Source organism: Montipora foliosa, chromosome 4, assembly GCF_036669935.1.
Source record: "Montipora foliosa isolate CH-2021 chromosome 4, ASM3666993v2, whole genome shotgun sequence".
Taxonomy (NCBI): Eukaryota; Metazoa; Cnidaria; class Anthozoa; order Scleractinia; family Acroporidae; genus Montipora; species Montipora foliosa.
In genome coordinates, this window is record NC_090872.1 from 4825615 (window position 1) to 4838114 (window position 12500).

Sequence of the window (12500 nt, forward strand, 5' to 3'; positions counted from 1 at the left end):
ATTAATAGGTTCAATCTCTTTTGCTTTACGATACCATAGCAACATAACAGGAACGCACGCTGGTTATTCTAGAATGTAAGGGGAAAAAAATCATTGCTATATAAAACGTTTCTGGTCGAGCGCGTAGGGCTTCTTATAATTAGTCTACTATTATTTTAAATTTGTCCATGGAAGGCATGAATGCACACTCTGCACCCTCCCGCTAGATCCGCCACAGCTCAACACATCATGATGGAAACACAACATGTAATCATCAAACCTCGTCACGTAAGGACAAAACCTCACCACATAATGAAAAAACCTCACCACAAGACAAAACGTCACGACCAAACGAATAAAGATTACACAAGAAAGTTATGGCTTTCCAAAATGTTCGATTCTACTCCATGCTCCTTGAGGGTGGGGGGAAGAGGCGTTGCGTGACTTCCAAGGCGAAAGACCAATGATATTCAAGTGGAAGAAATGACCCCAATTGCAACATTTTTTCAGCCAACATTCCCAGATATATATATATACATACGTGATAGATGTGTGAAAATGCAGACAGTATTTAGATTTAAGTTCATTTAAAATAAAACTGAATAAAGCTATTAAAAAGAGTTTGGCACGAACGGAATCTATTTGCGTGTTCGGCCATGTGCAGCATCTTGTAGATCAAACAGTCCAGCTTTGTGAGGCATACCTTTAGAATCGTTTAGATCTCACCGACGTCGTAATTTAAGCGGTTTCATAATGATAACATAGAGTCATCGAAGCGTCAGTCAACCACTTTGGCATTCCTGTATTTTTTTCTGTCACTCCTCGCTCAACAAGTACAGTTACCATCACGGTTCATTGGACACATTGCGTATAATCTGCGTCACTTGACTTCAAATCACTCCCACACTTTTGATGTGTTAAAATAAATTTAAATTGATAGCAGGTTGCATTTCTTCATAAATATTCATTTAAACGTATGAGAAATGAGGTCTCGGAAATGGTGTTAGCAGCGTCGAAACGTCGACTACAGGCATTTGCTAATTTTGATTTTTATTGTAAGAACTTTGGCAAATAATCATCATTCAGTTAAAACAAACGAGGAGAATTCATGATTATAGCAAACAGTCGCCATTGCGATTTCATAAATTAAAATTTAGCATTCTAAAATGGGAAAGGGCGAAGCATTTAGAGTAATTTTGACAATTTTCACGGAAGATCGGTTTCGTTGTTTCTTTAATCAATGACGAAGCATTCGAAGAGGCCTTGATTCCTTCGATTCCGGCCGGTCATTACTGCTAAACTGAAAACGACCTCTAACTGGTTCTGATCTCGGAATTTTCTCGAACCCTGGACCTCCAGTTCCTTTGTACAGAGAAACTGGAAAACAAGATTAGTCAAACCCCTTCGCTTACATGAAACAAGTGGAAAGGCCCCCACTTGCTGTCAACTTGCCCACTTTGGGTAAGTTAATTTTCCAATTTGGAAATTCCACATTGTGTGAACTGAGTGATGTGTACGGAGTGTAAGTTTACCTCCAATATTACCCTGGCTTCGACCAGCCTTACTTAATACAGAGACAGCTGGCTTGATTACAAGTCCTGTATTGCAACCCCATTGATCGTAACGTTTCCAGAAATGAAGATATTTTTCGAGTCAAATGCAGAACTGCCACCTCCGATTATGACATTTGGACTGGTGTACACTGCATTTTTTTGTTAATTCGGTCTTTTAAATGTCTCTCTTGTCCGAATCATCGTCGTCATCTTCATCTTCATCTTCGTCTTTACTAAACTCTTGACACGGCTCCAGCAGACTCTCCATTGTGCAGTCCGTAAAATGGCGAGTCTTCTTGTAACGCGATTTCTGTTTGTCCAGGAAGATGAGGTCGTAGCGACATCAACTCTGGTCTGTCGGCCTTCATGACAACGAGGTGGTTGCCAGATACTGCCATGCGTTGAGGATTCCAATCTGAAGTAAATGAAGCGACCTTTGATCCCGTGTTGAGATCCCAAACAACAATGTCACGATTGATGGAACGAGATAGCTTCCGTCATCTGCGATGCATCCATTCCAGAGAATGTTTCTCGATCATTTCCTTCACGGTGCGCGCTGACCTTACTGTTTGCTATCGTTAGGTGTCCGGAATTAAGCATCCCTCGCCAAAAGTGGAATTAAACTCTTTAGTAGTCATGCTCGGAGATACGAAACTGCAAAAGGAATTGCTTGTATGCTGAAAAACGTAGTCCTTTTAGCTCAAGATGTGTCGAACAAAGAATATTAAATCTATCGCACATTTGCGAAAACTGACATACTTCGAGACGCGCGATAAAAATCGCACTAATTAGAGACAAATTATACTTACCTCAACGAAAACTTGAATCTTCCCACCTAAATGGAGCATAGCTTGGTTACGAAAAGAACAAACGCAATCAGAGTAGTCAATACTGAATTCTTTCGATCGTATCGTTCGGATATACGGAATCTTAAAGTTCAAGTGTACGGAAATAGGGGTGTCCGGGAAATAGGGCAACGTCCCGGAGGCAGTGTGGCCCGGTGGTTAGGGCACTTGCCTTGAGATCCGGAGATCCCGGCTTCAAGACCCGCTCTGACCACTCGCTGAATTTGTTCCTGGTAGTCCCTGGTTCAACTTCCCATCTGCACTTGTAAATAGCCAACTGCTTTGCCTCCGGCCAGTTGGGATTCTTAACCGTTATTGTTGTTTTGTTCTGTTGTTTCGTTGATTGTTTCATTGGCCCTGAAAAGCCCCTATGGGGAGCGGTCAATTAAGTAAATTATTATTTATTATGAGCTGCATGACTTCCCATGCACCAATCATTGGTGGGAATCGGCAGATTAGACTCATATTGGTGCTCGTAGTTGCGGCAAATAACATAACTTCCTTCTGCTTGAGGAATTTTAGTGTATAGGAAGCTAACGTCACGAGTGAATAGAATAACATCATTTGGAGTTTGCGTGTTTTCAATAGAATTGATAAAATCGATGGTGTCTTGTACTATGACTCTTATTTGACGTCAATGGGTTGTAATAATGAGTCCACGAAACTGGAAATGCGTTCTGTAGGGCCACTACTACCAGAAACAAATGTTTTGCCGACGTGAGTTTTCTTGTGGGTTTTAGTTAGGGTGTAGAATTCTGGTATGCGCGGTTGTTTTAGACCAATTATTGTCAACCATTTGTAAGTCATTTTATCTATATTACCCGAACTGAATAGTTTTTTAACCATTGGGTTTACTTTTCGGGCAGTATCTAGCACAATAGGAGACGTGAGAGGCTTGTAAAATTTACCATCCGATAGCTGCTGTAAGCCTTCTTGAATTTTTTGTGCTGTATCCATAATGACTGTTGTTGTTACTTTGTCGTCTTGTTTGACATTAATTTCGCTATTGCGCTTAATCGTAACTATTACAAAATTCTCGAATCTGATTGGTTCTGTGCATACCTATTTGTCGCGTACTTGGCGTGCGATCACGTGGGTGTAAAATTACAGGTATCCAATGTGAACAACTCCAATTTGGAAACCTGTAATTGGACACCTACGTCATTCACGTGTCTATCACATGCATTGCTTGCAAAACAGATTGAATATAATGTTAATTTTTTCACAAAAAAGGTATTCAAAGACTTTTTATCCTTACATTTTGCTATAGTTACGATTAATTAGTGATAGGACTTCTTGTCGTACAAGTTAGGGGTAATCGTACTTGTAATTTCAAATCGGCTTCGCGCGCGATTTTGAAATTACTCGCCCAATTGCTCCCGGAATGGTACTTCACTCAGTGCTATTACTATTACTAAGAAGGCTTTTCTTTCTTTTGCTGAAATGTTGTCCTTTTGAGGGCGGAAAACTGTCGAAGGTAATTCGTGCTTGGTCTCTTCCAAGTACTTTTCAAGGGCAACCGACTTTTGAATTAATGGTTGCCATGTGGATTTGGCATGAAAGGGATGAGCACATTTTTTTCTTTTGTTTGCCAATCATGTATCTAAAACGCATTGTTCTAGCAAAATTATCGAAATCCTCTAGTAAGGATTTCTAACAGTAAGGAAGAGGAGGGAATGGTGTGAATTTAAGACCTCTAGAATAAAGCTTTTTGTGAGAACTTTTTCAACGTATTTCTTGTTCTTTGCTCTAGTTGTATAGGTTAGGGCAGTTTGGGGGTTGGTTCGTCTATCGTAGTGTTACTTATGACCCTTGCTAATGTTTTGTACTGTAGCCCGCGGGGACACGTGGAGTTCTCGTAGAACTTGAAGCGACCACTTACGCTTGGCTCGTCTGGTTTCCAGTGTGGCCAGGCAATTCCGAATGGTCTTTGAACTCCCTGGATGTCCTCTTCGTTGTGCTGTGAGGGAATCTCTTTGACTGGACTGTCACGGTCACGTGGCCGTTTTTGTGAGTGGCGACAGTTCGGGAGCTTGGCTCTCTGTCAGGCTGTTAAAAATGGACACCACCTCGTGGTCGAAAACTGTCTGTGCCATGGAATAGATCTGAAAAGAACTGCTTTAAAATGCAAGCCCCCCGGTTTCGGAACCAAATAATTGGATCCATCATCAGCTGCTTTTAGCTTTTTCAAAGATCTCAAAAGGAGAGCTAGTATCGAGTGCTGAAGTAAGAATCAAGCCTAATCATACAGTGTACTAAACCAGCAGAGCGTTTTGTAATTTGTTAGATAAAAAGGGATGGTGATTGGAAGATATGGATTATCCAGTGGTGTAAAGGGGTCCCTGAGTATGGATGGTGCGTGTTGCGGTCGACCTCACCAAGACGCCCTGTGCTGGCTACCTTGCACGTGCCTTTGATTAAAAGAGTGGTGACGGTATTGTTCTTTTTTCTGGTAATTAACACACAGGTAAAAGAATCGAATTTTTTTTTGTTTACTGTCCGCTTACTGGAGGATATTTTAGACCCTGTGGACCCCGAATAGGTGTCTATGTCCGCTTACAAGAGCTGTCTGCTTACGGGAAGTTAAGTATGTAGTTTTTTAGAGGAGAAATCGCCGGGACCGCCGTTTGGTGTCCGCATTCGGGAGGTGTTCATTTACAGGAGGTGTCCTTTAGTGGAGGTTCCTCAGACTTATGGGTGGACGTCTGAGGAACAACTTGGATGTCCGACAAATTGGAACTTGGATGTCCGGTACTCCTAGTGATTTAGCGGTAGTATCTTGCTCAATAGGAGCGCCATTGATTGAAGCTCTGGGAGGAACTCTTAAAGCACTCAGTCTCTGGCTTGACCCAATAAGCATAAATTCAGTTTTTGTCATATTAAGCGTGAGTTTATTTGCTATCAGCCAATTGCTAACATTTATACTAAAACATCGTTTAGACAAGATTGGATATTGTCAGCGCTGAAACCGGCGTAGATTAGGTGAGTATCATCCGAGCATACTTCCTTGATTAACAATTTGAAAGGCAATTTGGTAAATCATTAATACACAGCAAAAACAGCAGCGGTCCTAAGATAGTGCCTTGAGGAACACCACAGCTTAATTAGCAGCTCCTAAAGAGCGACCCATTAACTGAGCATCTCTGCATGCGGTTGTCCGAGTATGACTCAAACCAAGAGTGCGCATATAACTGGTCATAGACTATTCTTTCAAATACTTTGGCTACTACCGGAATAACGGATTTGGGGGCGGTAATTGTTCGAGTCATTCTGTTCCCCTTGTTTGAAAAGTGGGGTAACTGGAGCGCTTTTTCAGTCGTCAGGAAATATCAGTCCGAGACTTAGAGATTGATTAAAGATATAGCAAATGGGAGAGCAGATCAGATCGGTGCATTCCCGAATAAGCCTTGCAGATATATTATCTAGACCGGCTGCCTTTGATTTGTCTAGTGTATTGAGGAGTGAAAGAACATGATTTGGGGTTATTGGGTGAAATTCGAACCTTTTATAGAGCGGTTTTCAAATGAGTGTCGTAAAACCAAAACCAAAGTAATTACTTTGGCCCATCAAAAAGGACTGAGAAAATCCAGTAAACCAATCAAAACTGGAAGTAATTACACGTAACCGACACAAAGCGCGGGAAAATGTGCACGCGCGAGCTATGATTGGTTTTGGTTTCACTTCTGATTGGTTGAAAAAATGGCGCGAGAACTTTGAACCAATCTCTGAGTGAAGTAAATGCAAAATCAAAGCAATTCGCTAATTACTGTCGACATTCAATTCAAAACTGCTCTATGTGCCAATTAGGCCCCAGTTGTTCAACGCTATCCACCGAATAAATCACTATCCATTGGTTAGCGCAATTGGTTTCGTCCGGCGGATAGCGCTATCAATCCTTTGAACAACTGTGGCCAGATGATTATGATAGCTGGTGCTGCCAGAATCGAGAATTTCACTGGACGTTTTGTACCTATGGTGGCAAAATGATGGTTAAAGAAATTCTTCTGCCAATTCGGCTGGATTTGTTACTGATTGCCATTCACTCTCAGTTCTTTCACTGATGATTCGCTCGACTTACGATAGATAAGTTCATTTATTAATTGCCAAGATTTTCGAGAATCGCCATTATGATCACTAAAACTAGTTTGATAATAGGACTGCTTAGCTTGCTTTATCGTTTTATTAACGATATTGTGTTGTCTTTTGATTTGCGCCCAGACAGCTGGGTCATTAGATTTGATTGCTTTAATTTTTAGGATATCCCTGTCATGCATTTCTTTCTTTAACTCAGACATAATCCAAGGAGAAATAACTCCTCACTTGTATACGCTTTACTGTTTCACAAGGTAATTCAATCTATTTTGAAACAAATATTGGTTTATTATTTATCAATGTCATATCTGATGGTGTATTTCTCTTGCTAGTCTCATTTTGTCCCGAGAAAGTAATGCTTGCCGAATTTGAGATTCATTTGTTGGAATTCAAAAACGCCTCCAATGGACTTATCACGTTCGTCATCTAGGCTCGCACTGCGGGTCTGCTTGCTTGCCACCACGGACACTCACTCACTCACTCACTCGCACATGATAATATAATGAGTATTGCACTCTGTAATGCAATACCCATGCACAGAAAAAGGAAATGTTAGAACGCTTTCCCAAAGAAAATGCCATATGATTTTTTTAACCATTTAACCAATCATACACAGCATTTTCTACAAAGTTTTTAGATAAATTTTGTTGTTGATGCATGCTTTGTAAGTAAACTGAGTTATACAACATGTTTAAAGCATCGAAGCGTCCCTCAACCACTTTGGCTGTATTTTTTTCTGTCATTCCTCACTCAACAAGTCACAGTTACCATCGCGGTTCACTGAAAACATTGCGCATAATCTGCGTCACTTGACCGGATGGAACATTCCAGGCCCACCTTCAACCGACAGGTTTTTGGCCGTTTGTTTTTATTATGGAAATTCGCATTGCTTATAGTAGCGATCCCAGCGAGCTGATTGGATGAATTTCAGCTTTGCATGGATCATATATGAAAATTGTTCCATGGCCCACAATGCCTGTAGGGTGAACGTGAGCCTAACATTATCTAACCGGTTAAATTACAAAGTCGGTGAGATCTAAACGATTCTAAAGGAATGCCTCACAAAGCTGGACTGTTTGATCTACAAGATGCTGTACATCAGGAAAATGGAACACGCAAACAGATTCCTTTTTAATGGCGTTATTCAATTTTATTTTAACTGAACCTAAATCTAAATACAGTCTGCATTTTCACACATCTTTCACGTATATATATCTCATCGACTTGGTAATTGTAATAAAGACTAGTCCCAAGTGACCAAAAATACAATGCTTTCCGGTACATTCAGAAACATGGAGTCATCAATCTCGTACCCAGAGTCCTCGGGCTTCTTGGTCAGCGGGTGAGCGCCCAGAGAGACTCTGGATAATCGACTTGAACTATATTTTTGATTGGCCGCTTGCGTAACAATGGCAGTCCGACAGGAAGTCGGCAAGTAATTCGGAAGCCCCAGAATTTGAAGGGAGATTCAAAATCTAAAACTAGTTTCAGTGCTGTTTGTGTTTTTCTACCTCAGAAATATATAAATCACACAAATAAAAAAACCACGAGGTTTGAATTATGTCTTATACCGTACGGGAATTTTCCCACGCTGCTAAACAGTGATTACTATTGCTGTTGCAAAAGGACCGTGGGAAAACATTACATCATCAGAGGTTTCATCTTCACTTGCTCTTACAGCAAGCCAATGATCATTTCTCCAGTTTCTGTGTGTGTAAGGCTAAAATTCTTGTTTCTCCAACACTTTCAACCCGCCATTTCTACTGTTTACGGTTTTCTCTTTTCTGTTTCCGGTTAAACTCAAGCATACGTAATAAGACCGGAACCCACGTTTTCTGGGAAAATGGAGTCGATTATCCCAGAGTCTCTCCGGGCGCTCACCCGCTGACCAAGAAGCCCGAGGACTCTGGGTACGAGATTGTGGAGTCATCGAAACGTGACTCAACAACTTTGACACCGATGATTTCATTTTTAAATCTGTTACCAAACCTTGTGTTATTTGAGGAATTACAGAGTGTAACTCTGGAAGCGTTGGCTGACAAAATGTTGCAATTGGGGACATTTCTTGCACTTGAATAATAACGGGGCAAATTTATTGGTCTTTCGCCTTTGGAAGTCACGCAACGCCCCTTCCCCCCACCCTCAAGGGGCATGGATTACCAAAAGCGGCGGCGGAATCGAACATTCTGGAAAGCCATAACTTTCTTGTGTGATCTTTATTCGTTTGGTCTTGACGTTTTGTCTTGTGGTGTGGTTTTTTCATTATGTGGTGAGGTTTTGTCCTTATGTGACGAGGTTTGATGATTACGTGTTGTGTTTCCATCTTGATGTGTGGGTGGAGAGTGTGCATTCATGCCTTCCATGGACAAATAGACTAAGTAGCCTTACGCACTCGACCCGAAACGTTTTATATAACAATGATTTTTTTCCCCTAACATTCTAGAATAACCAGCGTGCGTTCCTGTTATGTTGCTATGGTATCATAAAGCAAAAGAGGTTGAACCTTTTATTTACTAAGCCTTGGCATAAAATAAGCGGTTTTCGTCGAAGGAACATGGCTGTCGAATGTTTAGAAAGTGTCGAGCCGCACGTTTTTAAAGCTGATGGATCTGCCTATTCCAGAACAGAGTATTATCGTGACATTACCTCTGCCTTCCAGATAGAAAATAAATAATCTTGGCGTTCGCAAGCTTCCAATCGGTAAGTGTGGTACATACAGAAACCTCAACATTTTTGCCGTATAACTTTGTGATAAGTTTCAATCCTAATTTGACCGTTTCTTATTTTGAAGCAAACGTAAATATGTGTTGTTGAGAAACTTGGAATTTTATGAAAATTAATCTCCTACGTTATGCCAACACAGATTTTAATGGTCCTTTATTCAAGACGAAAAAAAAAATACTGAATATATTTATACTCACGACCACTGGATCACGATTCTTGACGAGTTTAACATGAAGGCTTTGCAGGGAAACCGTGACTGATATGTCAAAAACGAGAAGAGACAGAAACTGGATTTAATTGCATGCTAAAAGTCACAAACGCTAAAATGCAAATGTTTCGGTTGACAGCTTTGAGTTAATTTGCTCTATTAACTTAACTTGAATTAATTTTCTTCACGATTCTCGTTGCAGCACTAAGTGGACTTGCTAATGTTCCTATCATTGGACGAAAAGGTTCATTTGCTCGCTAAAAATAGTGGAAGTCCAATTTCGTTTAAATTCTTTTCAGAACGGTTAAGATTTAAATATTGGCTTACAAAGTTCATTCTCTTTCACCACTTTAGACTCATTTTATCAGTCTTCTTTATCAATTACAATTAATGTCAGGCTGAATTCAAGAGTACCTGTTCACTTACCATTCATTAGCCAAATACGTAATACTAATTACCATTAGCACCTTCTCATCTTGGAAGTCAAGCCTCCATTAAACTGTTTTCCTTTCAAAAATGATATTGGGCGTGCAATGTCTATCATCTCATTCAAGCATTGCACTCTGTTGTTTGGACGATTTTGTTGCATCTTTTCATTTGGCAATTATTATTAAATTGTGGTCCAACGACCTTTGGCACACATAACGACACACCTACGTGATAGTACCGACCCTCTGCGCATCCAATGACTAGTTCCACAACCAATAACAACCAAAGCTCCAAAGCACTTCTAGCAAGTAAAGAAGAGCTATTGAGAACCATCGTTGGCTAAAATGGGTAAAATATAGCTAGTACTAATCTCGATTTATTGACGTGCGTACGACGGTCGCTTTGGAAGCAAACAATGCAGGGTACGGAAAGGAAAAAAACTTATTAAACTCGGGAACAATGAGATTTGGGCATATGACGTATGAATGAACGGTGTATGACGTAATTCAAGATGGCGCTGAAAAAGCAGACGAACGAAACCTCTGTGCAAGCAATCTCCTACCCAGAGTCCTCGGGCTTCTTGGTCAGCGGGTGAGCGCCCGGAAAGACTTCGAACTATAATTTTGATTGGCCGCTTTGCGTAACAATGGCAGTCCGAGCCCCCGAATTTGGAGGAAGATTCAAAATCTAAAACAAGTTTCAGTGATGTTTGCTTTTTCTAGCTCAGAAATATGTAAATCACGAGAATAATAAAACGGCGAGGTTTGAATTATGTCTTATACCGCACGGGAATTTTCCCACGCTGCTAAAATGTGATTACTGTTGCTGTTGCAAAAGTACCGTGGGAAAACATTGTATCAGTCTCTTTGAGGAGAAATCCGTGGAATAAGGTCTTGTGGAAGCCATTCAGAATTACGGAAACATCAAATTCTAGTAGAAGAGGACATTGGTGTCGTTTCCACAAAAACTTGTTGATCGTGTTGCTTGCACGATGGTATTCTGAACGATGGAATGCACGCTGAAAAACTAAAAAAAATACACTTACCGAAAGCGTCAGAGGTTTCATCTTCACTCGCTCTTACAGCAAGCCAATGATCATTTCTGCAGTTTGTTTGAGGGTGTGTAAGGCTAAAATTTTTGTTTCTCGAACACTTTCAACCCGTCATTTCTACTGTTTCCGTTGAAACTCGAGCATACGCAATAAGACCGGAACCCACGTTTTCTGGGAAAATAGACGGCATGTACTAAAACCCGAAACACCGAAACGAAACCATCGGAACGAAACCACCGGAACCGCCGAAATCATCGAAACACCGGAGCGAAACCAGCGAAACCACTGAAACGACGAAACGAAACCACCGGAACCACCGAAAAAGCTATAAAAACTTAAACAAAACGATCGAGACAGCCTCAATGGCACCACCGTTATTGACTTCCGGGCGGATTGACATGAATAATAATTTCTCGAATAGTTTCCTCTGCTTTTCCTGCTTCAGTTGTTCTTTTATCACAATCTTTGCAGTTTCCCAAAAGTAAAAAGAATGAAATCAAAATATTCTATTATTTTTAAAACTACGTCACGCAATGTGAAGCGTTTCCCTATGAGCACACAGCGGCCACAATCAAAGGCACATCCGGTCACGGAAGGCTTGCAGATTCCGTGCAAATCTGAAGCGAGTGGCGTGAAAACGACGTCGTAAACAGTGCAAAGACCAAGGCAAGAAACGGAGAGTACGAAGGAACAAGGTTATGACGTAAGAATGTTAAGACATTTTTAAACATTTAAATTTCGAAGTGTTGTTCAGATTGTTAAGCTGTTCTGGTGGTTCCGTTGGTTTTGTTTCGGTGGTTTCGTTTCCGTGTTTCGATGGTTTCGTTTCAGTGTTTCGATGGTTTCGGCGGTTCCGGTGGCTTCGGTGGTTTCGTTCCGATGGTTTCGTTTCGGTGTTTCGGGTTTTAGTACATGCCTAAATAGACTCTACCAAAGATTAGCAATGTCGAACGAAATGATCATCAATCTCGTACCCAGAGTCCTCGGGCTTTTTGGCCAGCGGGTGAGCGCCCGGAGAGACTCTGGGATAATGGACTCCATTTTCCCAGAAAAAGTGGGTTCCGGTCTTATTACGTATGCTTGAGTTTAACCGGAAACAGAAAAGAGAAAACCGTAAACAGTAGAAATGGCGGGTTGAAAGTGTTCGAGAAACAAGAATTTTAGCCTTACACACAAAGAAACTGGAGAAATGATCATTGGATTGTTGTAAGAGCAAGTGAAGATGAAACCTCTGGCGCTTTCGGTAAGTGTATTTTCAGTGTTTCAGCGTACATTCCATCGTTCAGAATGCCATCGTGCAAGCAACACGATCGACAAATTTTCGTGGAAACGACACAAATGTCCTCTTCTACTACGATTTGATTTTTCCGTAGTTCTGAATGGCTTCGACAAGACCTTATTCCACGGATTTCTCCTCAAAGAGACTGATATAATGTTTTCCCACGGTACTTTTGCAACAGCACCAGTAATCAGTTTTTAGCAGCGTGGGAAAATTCCTGTACGGTATAAGACGTAATTCGAACCTCGTGGTTTTTAATTTTGTGATTTATATATTTCTTTAGGTAGAAAAACACAAACAGCACTGAAACTAGTTTTAGATTTTGAATCTCCCTTCAAAT

General features: G+C 40.9%; 2 protein-coding genes across 7 annotated transcripts in view; one reads left to right on the top strand and one right to left on the bottom strand.

The window, feature by feature from the left end:
- LOC137999576 (NACHT and WD repeat domain-containing protein 2-like) overlaps positions 1–10293 on the bottom strand; it is a 25631-nt gene extending 15338 nt beyond the window's left edge. Inside the window, exon 1 of one of the 3 annotated variants that reach the window (XM_068845392.1) lies at positions 9828–10293. The gene's annotated coding sequence lies outside the window, so the exon portion shown is untranslated. Of the gene's footprint in view, positions 1–306; positions 405–682; positions 817–9827 lie in introns of those variants that run through there. The other 2 variants (XM_068845389.1, XM_068845390.1) reach the window with 2 other exon arrangements.
- The window catches only part of LOC137999574 (NACHT domain- and WD repeat-containing protein 1-like), a 15399-nt gene continuing 11517 nt past the window's right edge, over positions 8619–12500 (top strand). Inside the window, exons 1-2 of one of the 4 annotated variants that reach the window (XM_068845383.1) lie at positions 8619–8738; positions 8913–9169. The gene's annotated coding sequence lies outside the window, so the exon portion shown is untranslated. Of the gene's footprint in view, positions 8739–8857; positions 9170–11476; positions 11585–11862; positions 12125–12500 lie in introns of those variants that run through there. The other 3 variants (XM_068845388.1, XM_068845385.1, XM_068845386.1) reach the window with 3 other exon arrangements.